Genomic DNA, 22,436 nt, shown 5'->3' on the forward strand with positions numbered 1-22,436 from the left:
TAAAAATCAATCAAGATCTAGGAGAGGATAGAAGTAGTGATTAAGATGAAGATGAAGAAGAACAAGAAGGAAAAGGAAAAGGCAAAGAACTTTTTGTTTCCAAAACAAAAGAAAACAAGCTAAAAATATTATGATGGTAGATCCTAAGGTGAAAATAGCTTAAAGAAAGTGGCAACCCCACCCACATCTAAACCACAGAGGGTGACAAGATAGAGATCTAAAGAAACAATCCTTATAGATGTCAAGCCAGTAAGAAATGGATTAGTGAAAATAAAAAATCCAATCAAAGGTAAGTTTCCTAAGAACTAGATGTCAGAGGCTACTGAGATTGATCAAAGTCAAGAGAAGAAGAGACCCAGAAGAAAATTAGTTGTTAAGCCAGATGATGAGGCTGAGAGGACCAAGTTATATGACTTGAGTGAGTAGAATATAGTACCACGAAGAGTACCTCAAGACATTGAAAATTTATGTGAAAATATAAGAAGTTTAGCTAGCTTAATTGGTTTTAAATGTGTAAAATATGAAACTTTAGATAAAGTTGATAAATAAAAAGTAGATCAGCTAGTAGTTGATATGATGGTGAATTTCAACTATACACCAATAGAGTTAGGAAAAGAATTTCCTGATGAGATGTAAAATAAAATATATGCAAAGTGAAAATGGTCTTTGACCACTGAGAGGAAAATGAGGGAAGCTACATTGGTCCAAACTATGCTTGATTTAGGCAAAACATATATGACTATAGCTTTGAGAGATTACACAAAGAAATTTGTGCCGAAGACAAGGGCATATAAAATTTTGAGAAAAAAAATTGAGGATTTAGTATAGGAGGGTAAGTTAATTTGGAAGATTTTTTTTGGATTGATAGCTACAACTAAAGAGGAAGCAAAAAAGGAAGCTGATAGGGTTGAACTAGCTAATACAGAAGATATCTACTCTGACACCGAGAAGCTTGTAGAAACTATGCAAAAAATGTCACAAGAAGTTGTGAAGCCAACTAAGTCTTGAAGATGAGTCACCAAAAGATACAGTGTCAAATGTGATTGTGAGGCCTCGCCCCGACCCATTGTAGCATAGTGATACATTATTATTTTTATACTCATGAATCAATATGTTAGAACATTATTTGATGCACTGAACATTATTATGCTATTTATGATGTGTGATGCTTTACTTTTTGATATTTGATTTGTCATTTAATGCTTTATGAACATGTATGATGATGAAGTAAATGAATGTAGAACTAACACTTTGATTTTTCCAATTTTAATGAATAGAATGAGATAAACAATTGATTTGTAGAAAATGGATGTTTTAATTTACATGAATTTCTTGATACGTAATTTATATATATACATGTGTTTTTTGAACTACTGATGTGTGCAATGAGTGTGCAGGAGATTTAGTTGGGAAACCCAATGGAAAGACGAAACTAAACCCCTTGTTAATTTGTGTTATCTTTGCATTGTCTTTCTTTGAAGGTTGTTAATTGGTCTTACTATTCTCCTAGCCTTTGTTTGTTCCTATTAAGTCTTTAAGGTTTAAAAACATTAAATTTAAGTGCCCTAGGGGTAAGGGTATGGGTGGTGAGTACTTTTCACCCCCTTAGCCTCTTTGTTTGACTTTTAAAGTCACTCAAAAACTCTATTTTTGGTTGATTGCGAAAATTGATTATCTCCTACTTGAGTTGGTGACTCAAAACTCCATCTTGAGGTTACTTGAAGCCTAGTTGAGTTAAGGATCATACTTAGAGACAATTTGGAGTAGTTTTGGTTTTGTTATCCAATCTCTAGTTTTTAGAGAGAAGTCAAAGATTGAAGGAAAGGGAGGATAAGCTCTTCTCAACTTGTCATTTTACCATAACTTTTTGTGAAGGTAGGGTTCTTCACTCTTTTTCTTCTTATGTGTGTTGAGGGTGTTTTGGGAGTAATCTTAACTTGTTTTTGGATTTTTTTTTTAATGCTTTGCTTTAAAATTTTGAGGGGACTTCATGGGGATTTTTTTGGCATTACTCACCCTTGGATAGGGAAGAAGTGGCCAAGTATGGGGGAAGGGTCTTAGTTGGACCTCAATAGTACAGAGTCTCCTCTCATGGTGAGAAGAGGGAAAGAGGGTAGGGCATATGGGCCCCTACTTGTCATCACATACCTTGTATGAAAATTTGAATTCTTGAAGAAGGGAAGGAATGAAAATCCTTGTTGCATTGGCCTCAAAAGGGCATTTGTAGAAGAATGGAAGTTCTTGAATTTTTAGCCCCGAAAGGGCTATGTTATGGTATGGTGATTGACATCTCCTACTGATAAAATCTACCTCCCCCCTATTTTGGTTCAATGTTGAACCTATTGTGCAAAACCAGATTGGGAATGCATGCTTGAATTGTTCATCATTTTATGTTGTTTTACCTCCATGTTGGTTCTTGTCTCCCCATGGTTTCCTTGATGCATTGAAGACATTGGAAAAGATCTCTTGTGAAAGCCCTAGAAGGGAATTCAATTGAATTGTAACATTTTGTAAAGATGTATTTTAAATTATGATGTCTTTAGCAAAGACATCGAGTTTTCTTACTGTTTCTTTACTGATGGAGCCTTGAACTAGGTTGATTAATAGAGAGAAAAGATTGTGAAAAGCTCCTTGCATTTCTCTTATGTGATTTCAACTTATGCATATGTGTGTGAGAAAATAGATTAATGGATAATGTTATTGAATTATGAATTCTCAAGTTTTCAAATATGTTAAGGAAAATTAATTGGATATGTTGAAGTTTTCAATTCAATGTTATATGTATTAAGAGGAAACAAACAATCTTGCATTGTGGATAGCAAATTCATCTCTTCTTGATAAATTATATAAGTGAAAAAAAATAAATCAAAATTGATTAAGAAATTATGCATCTCCTTGAATTCTAAATAAAATGTACATATACCTTTGTTATATGATGAATTATAAAAAATAAATTATAGAAAAATAAAAATATAACCTTATTCATATCTCCTTGTATTAGCATGTTTGTTAAGAGAAAACAATGTTGTCACAAGGAAAGAAAAACACTAATTGCATAACAACAAAAAAAAGGGGTAGCTTAATAAGAAAATTTATACTTAGAAAAAAAAAACACCCCCAGGAGCAAATTTGCTCTCTAGAGTTTGTATGAGTGTTGCAAAAAAAATTTGTCCCAAAGACAATTGACAATATCCTTTGCTTGATTCCTTTCAAAAAAAAAAAAAAACTTCTTTTACCAATTTCGTTGATGCAAATATACATATATAATATTGAATTTTGATAGCAATAGTTATTCTTGTTTAACACTTTCTATCAAAAGTTCACCTAATAAACTTTATGCCATTGCTACCCATACCCATCTCTAACAAAAATCCCACCTAAAACCCTTGTTCTTTTACCTAATCCTAAATCCTAGTGCATGCTTGGAACCCAACCCCTGCCACAATTAATATCCCCAATGATACGCCTAGCTAGAAGTGCAGATGGGTGTGAAAAGATGGGAAGTCAACTCCCATGTACTCAAATAAACTTAACCTTTTAACCCCTTCCACCTAGCGCTCACATTGGGAGGCGTCTCATGCTCAATAAGGAGAAATCATACTTCTCAACTGCCTCTGTACATGTGGTACAAGGCAGGTCCAATCAAGGGGGAAGACTTAGGCTTTTTCCTTGTTAACTCCCCACACACCCCCCCCCCCCGCCCCTTAACCTTCTTCATGCACTGGGTTTTCTTCAAACACCCACTACACGCAAGGGGAGGCAAGTTGTACACTAAGCAGTCTTTGGGCAGCATGATGCCTCATGGGGATGTGTGGGCTTCATGAGGGGGAAGCCAAGTTGGTGGCTAGGTCACTTGGCAAGTAGATGTCCTAGGTTAGTATTAAGTGTTTTGATTGGATGGTAGTTAGTTTTAGTGATAGGTTGATATTAGGTTTATGAATATAATTAAATTTATATTATTAAGTTAGTGTAGGTTAATATGTTTTAAGTTAGTAAGTTTTGTTTAGTTTAAAGATTGTTAGTTTAGTTTAGTATTATGATAATTTTAAATTTAAGATAGTTTAGATTTAGTTTTAATTTAAATTAGTATTAGATTTGTTTAGTTTTAAGTTAGTAGAAATTTAATGTTAGTTTAGCTGTTATTTGTTTAAAGGTTTCAAATTTTAAAATATATTTAGTAGTTTTAGTTTAAGTTAGTAAAGTTTTACTAATGGAATTTAGTTTAGATTTTGATTTATTCAATTTTAGTTATATTATTAACGTTATTGTTATTTTAGAATAAATCTTAAATTTTAAATGTATTTAGTTTTAGTAAGGATAGTTTTAGTTTAGTTATGATTTATTAAGTATTAAGTATGTAGTTAATTTAGATTTTTGTTAATATATTAGTATTAGTATGCTTTATTTGTGTAAAGTTTTTAAAAATCTAAGATAGTTGAATTAATCAATAGTATTCATTATAAGTGTTTAGATTGCAAAGTGAATTTGGAAATTAGTTTTAAACTAAATAGTAAATTTAATTAATATATTTAAAATTTTTAGTGTACTTAGTGTTAGCTATGACCTTGTTTTTTTTATTTAGTTAGATTTGGTGTTAGTGTTAGTTAGTGTTAATTTAAGTAGGTGTTTGAATATTGGTTAAAGGTTAATCTATGTTGTAAATATAAGTTATTTAGTGATGTTAACAATTCTATCAAATTTAATGTTAGACTGGTAGATGGTGATAGTTTGTTTTATTTTATTATCAAATCATGTATGAATTAACTTTTATTGTAATTGTCCTTAGGAATATTGTACTAGAATTATAGATTAAATAAAATTTTGATTTGAACTATATAAGCTTTAAATAAATTTTAATTATTAATGTATCATCACATTAGTTAGTAAGTTCTTTGGGAATCAGTTTTGGATAATGTTCAGTGTATTGTTATTATATTAATGAACAAGTGTCATTATCAATTTATAATGCGAGTCTAATTTAACAAACTATTCCTCATGGTTGTAAACTCTAGATGATTGGTAGTGAACCTATTCTTGCAATTTTTGAATCAACACTTAAACCGTAGTGAACTTGATTATCATTATTAATTTTTTTTTTTTTTTTTTTGTGTGTGTCCTAGATTTTTTGGGCATGACAGTGACTACTTTTGAAGAGAAGTTGGAAAAGATTAGGAAGATCGAGAAAGAGAAAGAACATGCTTTAAAATCTATCAATGATATATTGACCAAAGCCAATCCTATAATTCTACAAATAAAAGAATATCCCAAAAGTGGAGATAAAGATAAGGCACAATAGGTAATGGTTACCATCACAAAAAATCTACAGTTACTATTGATTATAATGCACTCTTACAATAAAAGTCAACTGTAATAGATGTCAAATAGTAGAGTGTACCAAAATTTGAAGACAGAATAGAAGAAGATCATGTTAAGATAGATCAAACTAAAAAAGATAACATTAAAGAGGACAAAGTGAAAGAAAAAGAGCCAGAACGCTCAAGCAGAACAATCTACCATAGGTAAAGTTAGACCACCAATATGAGGACCTCTTAGTGAGGAAATGAATAAGATAATGCAACCATGCTATACCCTTAATATTGGTGTATATAGGGTTATGAATAGTCAACTTGTGGCTATCTTAATCCTTAATAAATCATGTTATCATTATTATATTATTATTTAGGTAGGTAGGTCAGCCTAGATGTTATGTAGGGTTGTGTCTATTCAACCTAAGCATAATAAGGTATATGTAGGAGGTTGTGAGTCTTATTTCAACATCATATTGTGAAGTGTGTTCTCATTGGAGATATTTGGAGGTTGCACCCATGAAGTGGCCTATTACTCTCAATTATTATAAAGTATTTATATAATATTTCATATTATTTCTTCTATTGTGCAGGTTATTTCATTACAAATGGTATCAAAGCATGATCTTGGCACCATAGAGGCAAGATTTTTTCTCAACACTAGGGCGAGTTTGGAAAGAGCATGACTTTCATATTTTAGAAAAAAATTTAAAGATTTTTAAAGGGTTTTTGAAGACCATATTAAAGAAGGTATAGTCCAAAATTTGGAGGAATTGAAGAAAATTTGAGAAAATTATTTCAATATTACTACTTCTACACAATTTATTAAGATCTCCATATCTCTCACATCCTACTGAATTGGAGTATAACTTGTATTGATTTTTTGAATACATAGTGGAGGAGATTAAATTCAAAAGCTTGGAGAAATTGAAAAAAAAAAGCAAGACATTGCAAAATTAGGAAAATTCTCTCTCAAGGTAGCAAATTTGCTAACTTTTTTGGGATTTTTTCCAAGGGTATCTTGGCCCTAGTAAGTTATAGTAAAAAATAAATAAATAAAATAGAGAATTTACATTTCATTTTTTTGATTTATTTTAGAAATATTAGTTTCCATCATGACGAGGCCTTCAACAAGAGGAAAAAAGAATGCTACCACACCGAGGAAATCCTCTAATAAAGATTGGGAAGCAATAGAGGATAGTAATCCCCATGAGGAACTTAGTGAGTTCAAGGAAGAGGTTAAGAGGGATCTGTGTGACCTATGAGGAGATATATCATATATACGAAGCATGTTAAGAACCTATGCAAATGAAACAAGGAAGGAGCTGTGTTCTAGAGTTTTTCTGGAATTTGATTGTGTGAATTTTTTTAGCATCAAATTTTCGAATCACACATAGTGATCCAACATTAGGATGAATAGCAAGAGAATGGAAAAAATAATAAGTATTATGGATCATTGTGTGTGATCCAAAACGTTGATGCTAAAAAATTTTACACAATCAAATTCCAGAAAAACTCTAGAACACTGTATTGATGGATCGTGGAAATCAAATGTCTATAAGGAAGGAGCTCTCAAGCAATCAAGGTGAAACCTTCAAGTAGACTAATAATGACACAAATTTTATTAATCCTATGAGATCTAGGAATTTTTTTCTAAAGGTGGATATGCACAAATTTGATGGAAAGAATCCTCTAACATGGATAAATCAAATGGATAATTTTTTTGAAGTATATCAAATCCCATATGGAAAAAAGGCCACGATGGCTTCCTTATATCTAGAACCATATCTATTCATTTGGTATCATTGAATTTGTACTCATAAGAGGAAAAAGGGTCTCACTGTATCATGGTCAATTTTTACAGAAGAACTCCAAGCACAATATAGCAATAGTGTGACATAAAACTTCTTTAGCCAAGTTACTAAGTGTCAAAAAATATGATAAATTAAGGAGTATATTCAAAAATTCCAAAATCTATCCTTAATAGTGGATACAATTATAGAGGAGAACTTGAATGATTTATTCTTGGGTGGTCTCAAGGATCACATTCAACATGAGGTACGCATGTTTTGTCTCAGCTCAGTAAATGAGTCTTTTATATTGGCACATAGGGTAGAGGAGAAGTTCTTGATTCCTAGAAAGAAAGGGGCTAATGTGATAAGAGAAAAAGGTTATTCAAAACCTTCTCTTCCTCAACCTACTAGGTTGACTCAACAACAAATTGAGGGGAAAAGAGAAAAAGGGTTGTGTTTCAATTATGATAACAAATATAGTCAATAACATAAATGTAGTGAAAAGAAATTGTTCTATATTGAAGGTCCAAGTGAGGAAGAAGTGGATGAGCCCATATTAGAGGAGGATAGGGATTTAGGTGAGGAATCACATGATCCTTAACCAATCATTTCTTGTCATGTACTTTTAGGTTTTAGTGCACCACAAACTCTCAAGGTAGTGGGTTTCTTAAAGAAGTAGAAAGTAACAGTGTTGATCGACTTAGGTAGTACTCATAATTTAATCAATAAAAAGTTGGAAACTCTTCTAAATTGCTTTATATATCCAGCCCCAGAGTTTTAGGTTTTGATTGCAAATGGGGGCATATTTAATTGTTCAGGGAAGTGTCATAGCATCAAATTATCCATGGAAGATTATCAACTTGATACCTTAATGTATGTGATATCCAAGGGTGCAGTGGATATTGTTTTGGGAGTACAATGGCTTACTACATTGGGAACAATTGAGATGAACTTCAAAGAACTATTCATGCAATTTCAATCAAAAGGAAAGATGGAGTTAAGGGGATTGAAGGAAAAATCTCCATAGATGGTAAGCTTTCATCAAATGAAAAAGTTTCTTAAGAAAGGTCTGAATGGATTTGTGGCCCAACTATGTTCATTAGAAGTCTCTCAATCTAATGCTCTTACTCATCCAGATTTACAAGTAATAATTGATTGCCACTCAGTGATTCTTAGAGATATACCTAAAGGACTTCCTCCTAAGAGGGATCATGACCATGCCATACAAATAGTTCTAGGGATCCAATCACGAAACATCAGGCCTTATAGGTACCCACACGTACAAAAAAGTGAGATAGAATTTTTTTTTGAGGAAATGCTAGAGGCAAGAATTATCAGGCATAGCCAAAGTGCTTACTCCTAACTTGTTGTGATGGTGTGTAAGAAGGATGAAACTTGGTGCATGTGTCTAGATTATAGAGTGTTTAACAAGTACACCATTAAAGATAAGTTTCCTATTGTAGTCATCGATGATTTTCTAGATGAATTAAATGGAGCTATGTATTTTACCAAGTTAGATCTTAGATTGGGTTATCGCCAAATTTGGATTAAGGAGGAAGATATTTGTAAGACAAAATTTCAAACTCATGAGGGTCATTATGAATTTTTGGTGATGCCATTCGATCTTACCAATGCACCATCTACATTCCAAAGTTTGATGAATTTCATTTTTAAGTTATTGAGAAAGCTTGTCTTAGATTTTTTTGATGATAGATTAATTTATAACAAGACTTGGGAAGAATATTTGTAGCATGTAGATCAAGCATTACAATTACTCAAAGATCATCAAATTTATGCCAAGCCATCCAAGTGTGCTTTTGGTCTTAAGGAGGTGGAGTATTTGAGACACATAGTTTCACATGAAGGAGTAAAGGTGGACCCTAACAAAATTAAGGTTATGATGGAATGTCCTATTCCAAAAACTATTAAGAAGCTGAGGGGTTTCTTGGGATTGATAGGATACTATAGAAGATTTGTGAAGAATTATGGTGGTATAGTAGCACCCCTTACCACTCTATTGAAGAGGGATTCTTTTCATTGGAATGAATATGGTAATGTATCATTTGAGAAATTGAAGAAGGCTATGTGTACAACTCCAATGCTTGCCACTCTAGAATTCACCAAGGAATTCATTATGGAACATGATGCTTCTAGAAATGGGATAGGAGCAATTCTCATGCAAGAAGGTTGACCAATTAATTTTGAGAGTCATCAATTAAAAGGTAAAAACAAACTCAAATCTATCTACAAGAATGAAATGATAGCAATACTTCATGCAGTTGAAAAATGGAAGCTTTATTTATTCGGTTGACACTTCAAGGTCAAGACAGATCATGATAGGCTAAAATATTTTTTGGAACAAAGACTATCATTAGAAGAGAAACAAAAAATGGGTCACTTAGATGTTGGGATATGACTTTGAAATTGTATACAAGAAAGGGAAGAAAAATATTGTGGCCAAAGCATTTTCTAGGAAGGATGAAAAAGATGAAGCCTTATTGTGTGCCCTTTCAATATTACAAGAAAATTGGGGGGTAGAAGCCAAAGAAGAGTGGAAAAATGATGTTGCACAATGAGTAATCTCATCTAGCAAATAAAAAGTGACCCTAGTGCTTCAAATATGTTTTGTTTAAAGGGGGATATTCTTTGGTATAAAGAACACTTATATCTCTATGAGAATTCCACTCTTAAACACAAGATTCTCAAAGAACTACAAGAGTCCCCAATTGGTGGTCATTTAGGATTTTTGACGACATATCATCGGGTCAAGCAAGGTTATTTTTGGAAAGGGCTAAAAGGTGATGTTCAAAAATTTATGGTTGAATGTTTGGTTTGCCAAAGAAATAAGGGGGAAACAAATAAGACACCAGATCTCTTGCAGCCTTTATCTATTCCTAGCCAATGTTGGGAAGAGGTGTCCATGGACTTCCATCATAGGGCTTCACAAATCTAAATTTCATAATGTCATCATGGTAGTAGTTAATCAACTCACAAAATATGCACATTCCATTGCATTATCAGATCCTTTTATAGCAAGTATAGTGGGAAAGGTCTTCTTAGAGAATATCCAAAAGCTACATGGTAAACCTAAGGTTATTGTTAGTGAAAATTATCCTATCTTTACTAGTCACTTTTGGAAAGATTTATTCTCATATTTGGGTACTCAATTAGCTCATAGTTCTTCATACCATCCTCAACTAGATGGGCAAACTGAGGTTGTTAATAAATGTTTGGAAGGATATCTACATTTTTGCACTTTAGAAAAAAATCTCGATGGGTAGATTGGCTACCTCTTTAAAAATGGTAGTACAATACTTCTTTTCATAGCTCATCAAAAATGTCTCCATTTTTGGCACTTTATGGATATTATCCTCCTTCCATCACATCATCATTAAAGGTGTCACCAAGAGTTCAGGTAGTAGAGGAACACTTGCTTCATCAGCAATATGTACTTTTAGGACTTAAGGAGAATTTAGCTATTGCACAAAATTGAATGAAAAACAAGCAAACAAACATCATAGTGAAAGAAATTTTGAAGTTGGGGACTAGGTCATCTTGAGATTACAACCTTATAAATAAATCTCAATGAAGCAACAAAAAAAGAATAACGAGTTGTCTCCAAGATATTATGGACCATACCAAATCATGCAAAAGATTGGTAGTGTTTCCTACAAGATTGAGTTGCCACCAACAACAAAGATACATCCAATTTTTCATGTTTCTTATTTGAAGAAGGTAATTGGGTAGAATATTCCTACTCAAATAGTACTACCAGAACTTTATAAAATAGGAAGAATAATTTTGGAACTAGAGTGTATTCTTGAAACATGCATGAAGAAGTTGAGGAACAAAGACAAGAGCCAAAGGAAGAAAACATCACTCCTATGACCATTTAGAGACCGAGTATGGATGTGTCATCACATACTTTACTGATAGCATTGCTAAGTTCCAGTGGTCTTGATTCCAAAGGAAAGAAGTTGAAGAAAAAGGTTAAACACTCACCCAAGGGAATTAGAGGTAAAGTAGTTACCTTAGATGAGGATATTTTCATACCTGACTAGGATAAGTCTACTTTAAGAGAGGATAAAATGATAGTGTTGAGCGAATTATTTATAAGAATATCTAAGCAAGCTGAGCTTAGAAGGGAGCATTAGAAGAAACAAGTTTTTTAAGAAATAAAATACATTGTTTAAGATATAATTGTTATTAATGATTTAGATGAATATGACCCCATTCTTGATCAATTGGTACATATTGTAGATAAAATAAATGAGCCAAATATTGGTATTCAATAGAAGTTGGTAAAGAGAGCTAAGAAGAGATATGATAATAAAGTGATGGAGAAAGTCTTTGCAGAGATAGCTATAAAAATTGTTGAGCTATCTAAAAAAGTTACTAATGTTGAGAAGATAACATCTGACATTAACTTTTTATTCAAAACACTTTTTTATTTACCAACATTTATCAAGGAGGTAAGAGAATAGATGGATAAGATTGATGTAGATATGCAATAAAGTGTAGGTACCTTGACCTCTAGTAGTACCAATTCTTTTCATTTTTCCAAACTAGGATTTTTGTAGACTAAGTAGTCTACATTATTACATGAAGAGTGCATGATATGAGAAAAGCTACTAAAAATCCAATCTTTTCTAACTCCACGTTTGGAAATCATGCTAAAGCACATCAATAATTCTAAATATTTAATTTATAGCAATCAACAATTATCTATTGGAGATAATATGGTTCATCTTGCACCCACATAGGAGATTCAAAGTCACATTCTTGATGAATTGAAGAAGAATTGGGAGAATACAATGGATATGATTCTTACTCTCAAAAATAATTTTTGGAGAAATATGGAGTAATATTTGGACCCTTGCTACATGTCAAAACATCTGTGACAAAAACAAGGGGGAATTAGTTGAGATGTGTGATCAAAGATATGATGGTGTAAAAGTTTGTATAAACATCTGATCATGTTTGTAAATTTTGAGATTTGTATATATTATTTTTGGAATCATAAGAAGTCAGAACTATGAAAAGATTTCTGGATTATAGTCTAAGGAGGAGTATCTTTTGTATTGATATGTAATGTTTGATCATGACAAAGTATTTTTTCTACTAATGTCAGAGGGGAAGATTATTGATCCCTAAGTCATGTTGCCTATTAGTGTCAAACACTTAGTCATATGTTTGTTAGAGTCAATTGGTCATCACTGCGATTGAGCCATCCTATATAGGCCAAGAATTATAACTAGACTTGTATATATTTCATGTATGAACTAACCAGTGGTGATTGTTGAGAAAGTCTATGGTCATCGACTACTCTAATATATGTTGAGTCATCCAAATGATTTTTCATGCCAAGCATATAGATACCAAGTCACACAATATAAACCAAGAAAGTGAATGTCAAGTGGCAACATGTAGAATAGTTATGCTTGATTATCAGAATGTTCAAGTGCCAAGTAAACCAATTTTTACATAATTATTTGAAAGGGAAAAAATAGCAAAGGTAAACCATTTTTTATGAACTAGAGATGTATATTTTTGTTCAAGGACTCAATTATGTAGGTGATCACACATTCTATTATGGATCATTGATCCCTATGCAAGGTGATCAACTAATTAGGAAAATGGAAGGACTTAGCAGTAAAAGTGAAGGATCTAGATCATTGATTTTAATCTAGAAACTTCTAATAAATGGTTATAAGAAGAGCATCCAAACCCTAATTTCATAATGCATGTGAGAGAGGTTGCTAGTTTGGATGCTAGAGGAGAAGTGTGAAGGAAAACCAAATAAAGTGACTGAGAAGAGTAGTAAAGGGTAGAATACACACACACACACACACACACAGATATATATATATATATATATATATATGAGATTTTAAAGAGGGGATTTTTTATCAAGATTTAAAGTGAAAACTAAAGGATAAGGTGTTGATACATTCTAGCAAGTTTTTTAGGGTAAATCTCTTAACGAAGTGTTCCTAACAAACCTTTGTAAATATTTTAACAGAGTGCTTACTTTGTTATAAGTTTTAAATCATTTAATCAAGGTAGACTATATAAGTATTGTAAGCTCTTAAGAGGGAAGACCCCTCATAGGGTAGGTAATCATAATTGATCAAAATTGCAGCCCTAACAAGTGAAATTTATTATTGTAGTGGTGAATATTTGTGGGTGTCATCCCCAACCCAATTTTACCTTCACCATGGAGGGTTTTTGGGTAACCAAAATCTTTGTGTTATGTGTTGATAATTTACTTACATATTTCATTGATGTGATTAGTTGTTAGATCCAATACATCATTGCAGTAAATATTTATGTCATTTATGATATTATTGAGATAAGGGTTTAAGGTAAAAGATATTAGATAGAATAATTATTTGAAAGGGTAAAAGTTTAAAGATCCTAATTCACCCTCCACCCCCCCCCCGGCCAAACCCTTCAGTATCTTATTTTCCCAATAGACTTCCAAAAAAATGTACAGGTTTTCCTTTCTTGTAAAAACCCTTGTCAATAAAGATTTGTGTTATATGTGTGTTGAAGGTGTTGAATTTTCTATGTAGGATGTCTCCACAATTGTAATTGATCTAGTAAAACCACATCATGGAGCCATGGATATAAATGTGCAACAATGAAGAAGATGGAAAATTTTTCAATGCACATCTCCTCCCTTGATGGACAGCAAAATGTGATATTTTGAAAAGGAAATGCCCACAAAGGATCCTTGGAACCTTGAAAGCCTTGAATTCTTGGTGAAAAGTTACTATCTTGAACTCTTCGAGATTTCATGTGGTTATCTTGATAATGTCTAGATCTCATGAATGCAAGGTGTGAAAATAAAGATACCAATCCTTCTTTTGTACTAGATTTTAGACAAGAAAAGAATACAAGCTGATTGGGGAACAAAATTAAATGATTGGAAATCCTAATGCACTTTAGGCCCTATGCTCTAAAGTCCATGGGGAATAGGACCAGGTTAACCTATTTGGCTTAGGGAGAAATCTAGAATGTGCTAGAGGAGGTGCAAACAAAATTGGGAAAAGGGACGAAAAAATAGGAGGATGGGCACATTGAAAATAGGTCCATCCATGGTCCAAGAGGTCATTATGGGATGTGTGATAAAAGGTCTTAAATCATGGGTGCTTCCATTTAAAGGTGATACAATTACCAATTCATACATTATGTTTCAGTTAATGGTGTTGTTGTTGGGAAGACCATGGTATGTTGAGTGTATTTGGGTCCCCTCTCTCTTTTGGAGTAAACCACCTCATTTACTTTGGGTATGGATAGCCTATGTTGTGTAATATTTATTTCTATTTATTTATAATGAGTTGTGGTAAATATTTTAATGATCCATACTATATTTAATTAATTTAACCATGATAGAAAATAGTGTGGAAGGGAGCGGTGAAAGAAAATAAAAAATTTGTAAGAAAAGTAAACTATATAGAGATTAGAACTTCAATAAATTATCATTAGAGACAATGTATTGTGTCATTTTTTTCAACATCATGAGATTAGTCACTCAATATGGTTCATGATCAAAAGGTTCTACTTAGATATTATTATGTTTGTTAGATGAGTATGTTCATTGAAAACTTTTTGTATTTTTTTGAGCTAGAAAGTTTTGGCATAATTAATTTGCATTCTTTCCCTATGAAAGTGAGTCTTATTTGTGCAAATTCACTAGGTACTATTGACCTGGTCATTTTAATTTAAACTATTCATAGAGTGAGTTAAATTCTCATAGTGCTTTTTCCCATCCATTCCCATCCTTGGGTTCTCCACATAAATCTAGTTATTTTCTATCATTGATTCATGTATATAATTTCTTTTAAGTTAATCATTTCCATTAAAATATAAAATGTAATGATTTGAATTAAACTTTTGATTGGTGACTAAAGTGATTCACCCCCCTCCTCAATCTTTCCATCTATCAAAAAAATGTGTTTAAAATAATGTCCCTTTTAAAGTAGCTTAACTTCTTAAGGGAGACCTAGTATGCCATAAGACTTGAGTTTCAAAGATCTAAAATATAAAGGTACCGAATTATTAGACTAGAACTAATGAATGATACTTCATTTTGATTTTCTTACTAAAGAATTTTGGAAAATCATGGTTGGACCATAAACTTCAACTAAGATAAAAGGAGAAGAGGAAAAATCAAAATCTAAGGTTACCATTCTCAGTTATCTAAGTGATAAAGTTTTGAGAAAGGTCATGGGATTAAAATGTTTAAAAAGATTTGTTAGAAACATATCAAGGATTAAAATGTTTAAAGAGATTTGGTAGAAACATAGCAATGTGAATGAATGAGATTTAAAATTAGAGGAAGCTAAAGTGGAAAATTCTCAACATAAGTTTAAGAAACTAAAAATTGGCAATGATGAGTATATTGAAGTATATATTCATAAAATGAATATGATTATGAGTTCCATTAGAGGATTTAGTTAAACCATTAAATAAAAAGAGGTGGTAATTAGAAAGGTATTGATATGTCTACCTAAATCCTATGCAGTGAAAAAGTATGCAATTGAAGAAGTCCAAGATTCAAACAAATACACCTTGGATCAACTACTTCATTCACTTAAGAACACTAAAATGGATGAAATCAAGAAGAAAATATAAGAAGTTTTATTCAAATACCTAATCAAAATTAAACAATAAATTGAAGTATCCATGGATAAAATTGAAGCAAACTTTGCAGGGATATTAGAAAGAGGAACAAGAAAATAATAAGGCAAGTTACCTTTAAAATGTTTCAATCATGGTTAAATTGGTCATTTTTTCTTCTAAGTTCCCTTTTTAAGAAGATTTAAAATAATGTAATGATAAAATAAAATAAGTTATTATGATAAAATAAAGAGGCTTAATAGACATGACAATGGAAAGAGGAGTCTATGTTCTATAAAAGAACATTAATATAAAGATGAAGGTGATAGAAATGAAGAAGCCCTATTTGTGACTATAAAGGGAAAGAGAAGAAATGGTAAACTAAAAGTAAAGATGACTATCTTTAATGCCAAATTAGAACCTACTTTATGGATTATTTATTCTAGATGGTCAAATCATATGATCTATGACAAGGATAGATTTATAAATCTTGAGAAATATGATGGAGGATCCGTAAGATTTGTTGGGGAAGAAGAAACCTCTATCTATAGAATAGGAAGAAACTTAATTAACAATAGGCATAAAATGGTGATGTATATTATGTTAAAGGACCAAAACACAAATTTTTAAGTGTTGTTTAGATGTGTAGTAATCATTATGATTTTATTATTAGTAGAATCTTATGTACAATTAGAAAGAAAAATATTGAAAAATTAGTTTTTGAATAAATGGAAATTTTATTTACATGCGTTACAATCAAAATGATATTTTGTTACCAAAAGAGTACAAAAATAATTCTAAGAAAGAAGAAAGATAAGAAAAGAGATGTGCAAAGCTAGATGGTGAAGAAGAAAAAGAACAAACATTAGAAAGAAAAGTATTAAAGCATGTTTAAACTGATACAAAAAATAGACAAAAGATAGTCGAATAGTAAAGCTAACTAAATTAATTGTAGAGAATTGTAATAAGGAGAGATCAATTTGGGGAAGATTTATTAAATCAATTATAGTGAAGCAGTAGGATGTATTTAAAATTTCAAAATGACAAACCATCAAAAACCACAAAGATGATGATAGAATTAAAAATGACAACAAAGACTAAGAAATAGCTAGATACACAAATAGATTAATGAAGAAAAATGTTTTTAAAAAAACATCTTAATTGAGATCAAAACAAAAAATATTTCACAAGTTTCTTGTCTTCAATGCTAACCAAGTATTTATGAAATTTTAAAGTAAATATTTTTTGTGCAACAAGTAGGGGTCATAAAGCTGGTTTTCATTAAAGTTAGGTTAGAAGTCAATTAAATTTTTTATTTTTATTTTTTGCAATGAGTGTGGACATGTTGTAACTAAGTGGAGAATAAAAAAGGGAGTGAATCCATACATGAAAAGTTTCAAAAATATGCTACATCTTTCAATAGACACTCATATAGCTATAAAATGCATGGGACCTTCTGAGTACAAGATGAGCAAGAATGATCAAAGAGGTGGTATCAGGGTAAATCAACGAAGATCACATGATGGTATGATATGTTATAACTATTTACATAATCAATAATGTGATTATTGTGTGAATATTGGTGATTTTTACATGATGATCACTTACTGTGTCGTGATCGATGTCAAAATTTGACCTGTTGTTCTTAATATGTTTCTAATCATAATTATAAAGAATTGAGTGTATGATCATCAATAGATAATTGGAAATATCTCTTGAGATGTATAAGTTGATTAATTTTGGTGAAGAGAAGAGTATGATGAATCGTGAGTTAACAATGCAACTACTAGACAAATTAGTGACAATCAATATGTGATTTAATTGGTTAATCAAACCCATGATGAATGAAGTGAAATAATTATAATATGACATTCAAAATAAAGTAACACCAATTTAGTTATGATAGAAAATCATTGTAATGAAAGGTAAAAAATTTCTAGGATGGAAAGGTGACATGTTGAACATTTTTAGGTTAGACATGTGATAGGTAAAGTCAGGACAAGCATTTTAAAGAACTAATAGACAAGTTAATGAAGAATGAGTTCTTGAGTGATAATTGGTTAAATGGAATTAGTGATAGGTGACAAGGTTGTAATGAATTAGGTTGATTCAACTATAATCTAATTATGTGTACATGCATGTGGAGGTGATAATCTAGCATAACAATGACCAAGATTGAGATTTTGGAGAAGATTCTAGAGGAAGATCATGATAGGTCAAAACGTGTTTGACCTCTAGCACAAAATACTATGAGTTAGTTGGTGTGGTCATGAAAAGTTATTTTCATCATAAGATATCATCTTATCTTAGTTAAATATGAGCATTTTAATTGAATTTCCCAATAGTGACACATTTAGAGTTTTGTCAAGTAAGTGAAAGAAAAAAAATGGTATATACAAGTGAAAGAGGACAAGTTTGATGTTGTTGATTGTGATCTAGTTTGTACAAGAGAATAATTGTAACATGAAGTCTAGCTAGACTCAAGAGAGTTAAGTTGAGAAGAGTTAGAGAGATTAAGTGGATTTGATTAGGTGAAGGTAGTTCTATTTTATAGATCAATCTTTTATCAATTCCCTAATAGTTGCAATAGTTAAGATTACTTAATTGAGTGGATCTTAATAGTTTATTATTATAAATCCTTTAATAGGTCATACTTTAGATATTTTAAAAATTCCTTTAACAAGGCTAGTCCTAACAAGGTAAAGCTCCTAGTAGAGTTATAAGTAAATCCCCTAATAGGGTGGCACCTAAGAATGCACATGTAAACTCCTAATACGGTTAAGCTCCTAACATGGTGTACTTCATAAGAGTACAAATTATTTGTGGGTACTGATTACTACCATCATTTTGATCCAAGTTGGGTTTCTATGAAACCAAGACATATGTGTCAAATGTGTGAATGATTCATGTGATGGATGCTTTTATTTGTTACATTTAAGTTGATTATCAATTAGAGCTTTAAAAGTTGAGAAAGTTACTAGTTTGTTTGATTTTTTAATTCACTCTCTATTCACTATTCTAATTAATTATGACCAATAGTTTGTATGAGATCTATGTTCCTCGAAGCTCGGTAGACACTGTCCTTTTCCTTGCTGACCTTCTGAGCTCAGTAGACACTATCTGATGACTGATATGACATTTGTGTGACATCAAAGACAACACACAATTGAAAAATTGTATCCAACAATATCCCTCTTTGGCATTGATGGCAACACAACATGTCATAGTAGAATGAAATTTGAAAACAAGTCTTTTAATGACAAAATACAAAACTCCCTCTTTCATAATAATCTCTCCCTCTTACACAAACTCTTATTATTTTGCAAATTATAGAAAGATATGACAGTATATTCTCCCTCTTTGACAACACATGCCAAAGACAATTCAAAACAACTAAATAGCATTGTACTTGATGTACAGATTCATATGCAATGTCTTCATTGGTTTGCTACATCAACTGATAGATCTTCAATTCTGTTCCTGTTGATGCATCACTAAAACTATATTTTAGTGAGCTTCAGATAGGGGAATGACCCCTAGCTTACCTCTTAGATACAAGAATGCATCCTTAGGTAAAGGCTTTGTGAATATGTCAGCAATTTGTTCCTTTGTATGTACATATTCCAATCTTATTTCCTTTTCTTGTATCAATTCTCTAACAAAGTGATATTTTATGGCAATATGCTTGGTTTTTGAATGCATCACTGGATTCTTGGAGATGTTAATTGCACTTGTGTTATCACAAAACATAACAACTGGTTCTTTGATTTCTTGCTTCATACCTTCCAATAATTGTTTAAACCACACAATGTTTGAGCAATTTATTGCTGGTGCAACATATTTAGCCTTTGTTGTGGATTGAGATGTACAATTCTGCTTTTTGCTTGTCGAAGAAACCAACCTTTTTCAAGAAAGAAAGCTCCTCCACTTGTGCTTTTTCTGTCATCAATATTTCTTGCCCAATCTACATCAGTGAACACCTTTAAATCCAGTTTTCCTCCAAGTTTATACCATAATCCATAATTTTCAGTTCATTTTAAGTATCTCATGATCCTTTTGATTGCCATCATGTGATTTTATTTTAGTTTTGCTGAGAATCTTGCTGCAATTCCTATTGCGAGGGCAATGTCTAGTCTTGTGTGCACTACATATTGCAACTTTCCAATCATAGATCTATACAATGTTTGATCCACTTCCTTTGATTCATCATCCTTGGTGAGTTTTAATCCAGTACACATAGGAGTCCCAACTGGTTTGCAGTCTTCCATAACAAACTTTTTCAGTATCTCTTTGATGTATTTAGATTGAGTGATGTAGATGCCATTCTTATTCTGTTGAATTTGAAGACCAAAAAAGAATTTTATTTCACCAAACATTGACATTTCAAATTTTTTGTTCATTTGTTCTAAAAATTCTTTGCAAAGATCATCATTTCTTGTGAACAAAGTATCATCTATAAATATTTTTGCCAAAACAATCTTATTATCTAGTCCTTCCTTTATGTACAAACTGCTATTGTCATTAGTTCTTTGAAAACCAATATGAATAAGATAGTTATGCAATCTTTCATACCATTCTCTAGGGGCTTGTTTTAGACCATATAATGCTTTATGCAATTTGTAGACCATGTCCTTCTTGACTAGATCAACAAAACTTTCAAGTTGTTCAATATAAACCTCTTCATCCAATATGCCATTGAGAAATGCTGACTTGACATCCATCTGATAAACTTTGTATCCTTTGAATGCAACATATGCAAGTAAGGTTCTAAAACCTTCCAATCTTGCAATAGGAGAAAATTTTTCTCCATATTCTACACCTTCTTCTTGAGAGTATCCTTTGCATACTAGTCTAGCTTTATTCCTTAATACCTTACCATCTTCATTTAGTTTGTTTCTGAATACCCACTTTGTTCCAATCACATTTTTGTCTTTGGGTCTTGGTACAAGAGTCCATGTTTTTTTTTTCTCTATCTATTCTATTTCTTCATTCATAGCTTCAATCCAACTTTCATTGTCTAGTGCATCTCTAACATTTCTAGGTTTAAAATCAGCAAGTAAACAAGTGCCTTTCAACTTACTTCTTGTCATTGTTCCTTCTGATTTATCACCAATGATCTGATCTGGTGCATGATGCTTTCTGACATACTTGGCTATCAAGGGCTCCTTGCCTTTTGAATGACTTGCATTGTTATCCTTCTGTGTCTCCACTTCTGGTTCTAATTCTGGTTGCTCAGGCTTGGTAGATGCTAACTAGGTTGCTTCTATTTGCAACTCGAGTTCTTGCAGCTCGGTAGATGCTGACTCGGTTTGAACTTCTTGTGACTTGGTTAATGAAGACTCTGGAGTTGAGGATTCTTGATTAAAAGGTATATTTGGCATTGTATTAGGTTTAATGTAAAATAATCTTCTGTAGTCTTCAGGTTCCTTCTTGCTTTCTTCTTCTATTCTTTCTACAAACTCATCAACTTTCACATGTGCACTTTCTATGATTTTGTGAGTAGATAAGTTCAAACATCTATATGCTTTACTTTTGCAAGAGTATCCCAAAAATATTCCTTCATGAATTTTTACATCAAATTAACCTTTTCTAGATTCTTTCAAAATATAACATTTGCTTCCAAATACTTTTAGATAACTTACATTGGGTTTGTAGCCATACCACAACTCATAGGGTGTTTTAAATGAGTCTTTTTTCAGCTGTACTTAGTTCAAGGTATGAACTGCAGTGTTGATAGCTTTCTTCTAGCCTTTTCAATGAAAAATTTATTGAACTCATGTGAAATGAATTCACCACCTCTGTTAGACCTTAAGCATTTTAGTCTTTTGCCTATTTCCTTTTCTACTCTGGCCAAATACCATTTGAACTTTTCAAATGCTTCTAATTTCTCTCTAAGGTACATGACAGTCATCATTCTTGAATAATCATCAACAAACAGAATGAAGAATTTTTCACCAGTATAACTTTTAATGCCAATAGGCCCACACAAATAAGTATGCACAATTTCTAGAACTTCTTTAGTCTGATAGTTCTTGCTTTTAAAACTAGTCTTTCCCATTTTACCAATTTGACAATTCTTGCATAGACCAACCCCAGGTTTCTTTATGTTAGGAATACCTCTTACTTTTTTGAATTTACTAATTTTTATTAAGTTTTCAAAGTTTACATGACACAACCTCCTATGCCATAACCAACTTTCTTCAATTTGAGCAATGCAACATGAACATTCACCAAGTTCAAGATAAAATAAGTTACCTTTTGTTTGAGTGCTTGAACCTGTAGACAACTAAAAACCTTTAGAAAATAAAGTATTTTTATTTTCTGAAAAAGTCCTGATGACATCATCATTAATTAATTAATTTTTATGCCATTAAATCCCTTTATCTTAATTAAAAATATTTAATTAAGGAATCCCTCCCAAAAATGTTTAAATCTTATTTAAACATTATTTCCTTATTTATTAATTATTTCCTTATTTCCTCAGCTTGTTCAAATGCTCAATCGATGGCATTATCAAGGTCAAGGTTTAGGACCACAAGAGCAAGGAATCAGAGAGCCTATTATTGCAGAAAAAAATCTAGGATTTCATGGTCTTGGATATGTATCCAAAGGCTCACCATCTAAAGGTGTTGGTACACCACACCCCCAAACCAAGCCTATCTCCAAGCCCACCATGCCAGCCTCCCATCACTCCTTCAAGAAATCTTATGTC

Source organism: Cupressus sempervirens, chromosome 11 (assembly GCF_028749045.1).
Source record: "Cupressus sempervirens isolate cs-2001-9-10 chromosome 11, ASM2874904v1, whole genome shotgun sequence".
NCBI lineage: Eukaryota > Viridiplantae > Streptophyta > Pinopsida > Cupressales > Cupressaceae > Cupressus > Cupressus sempervirens.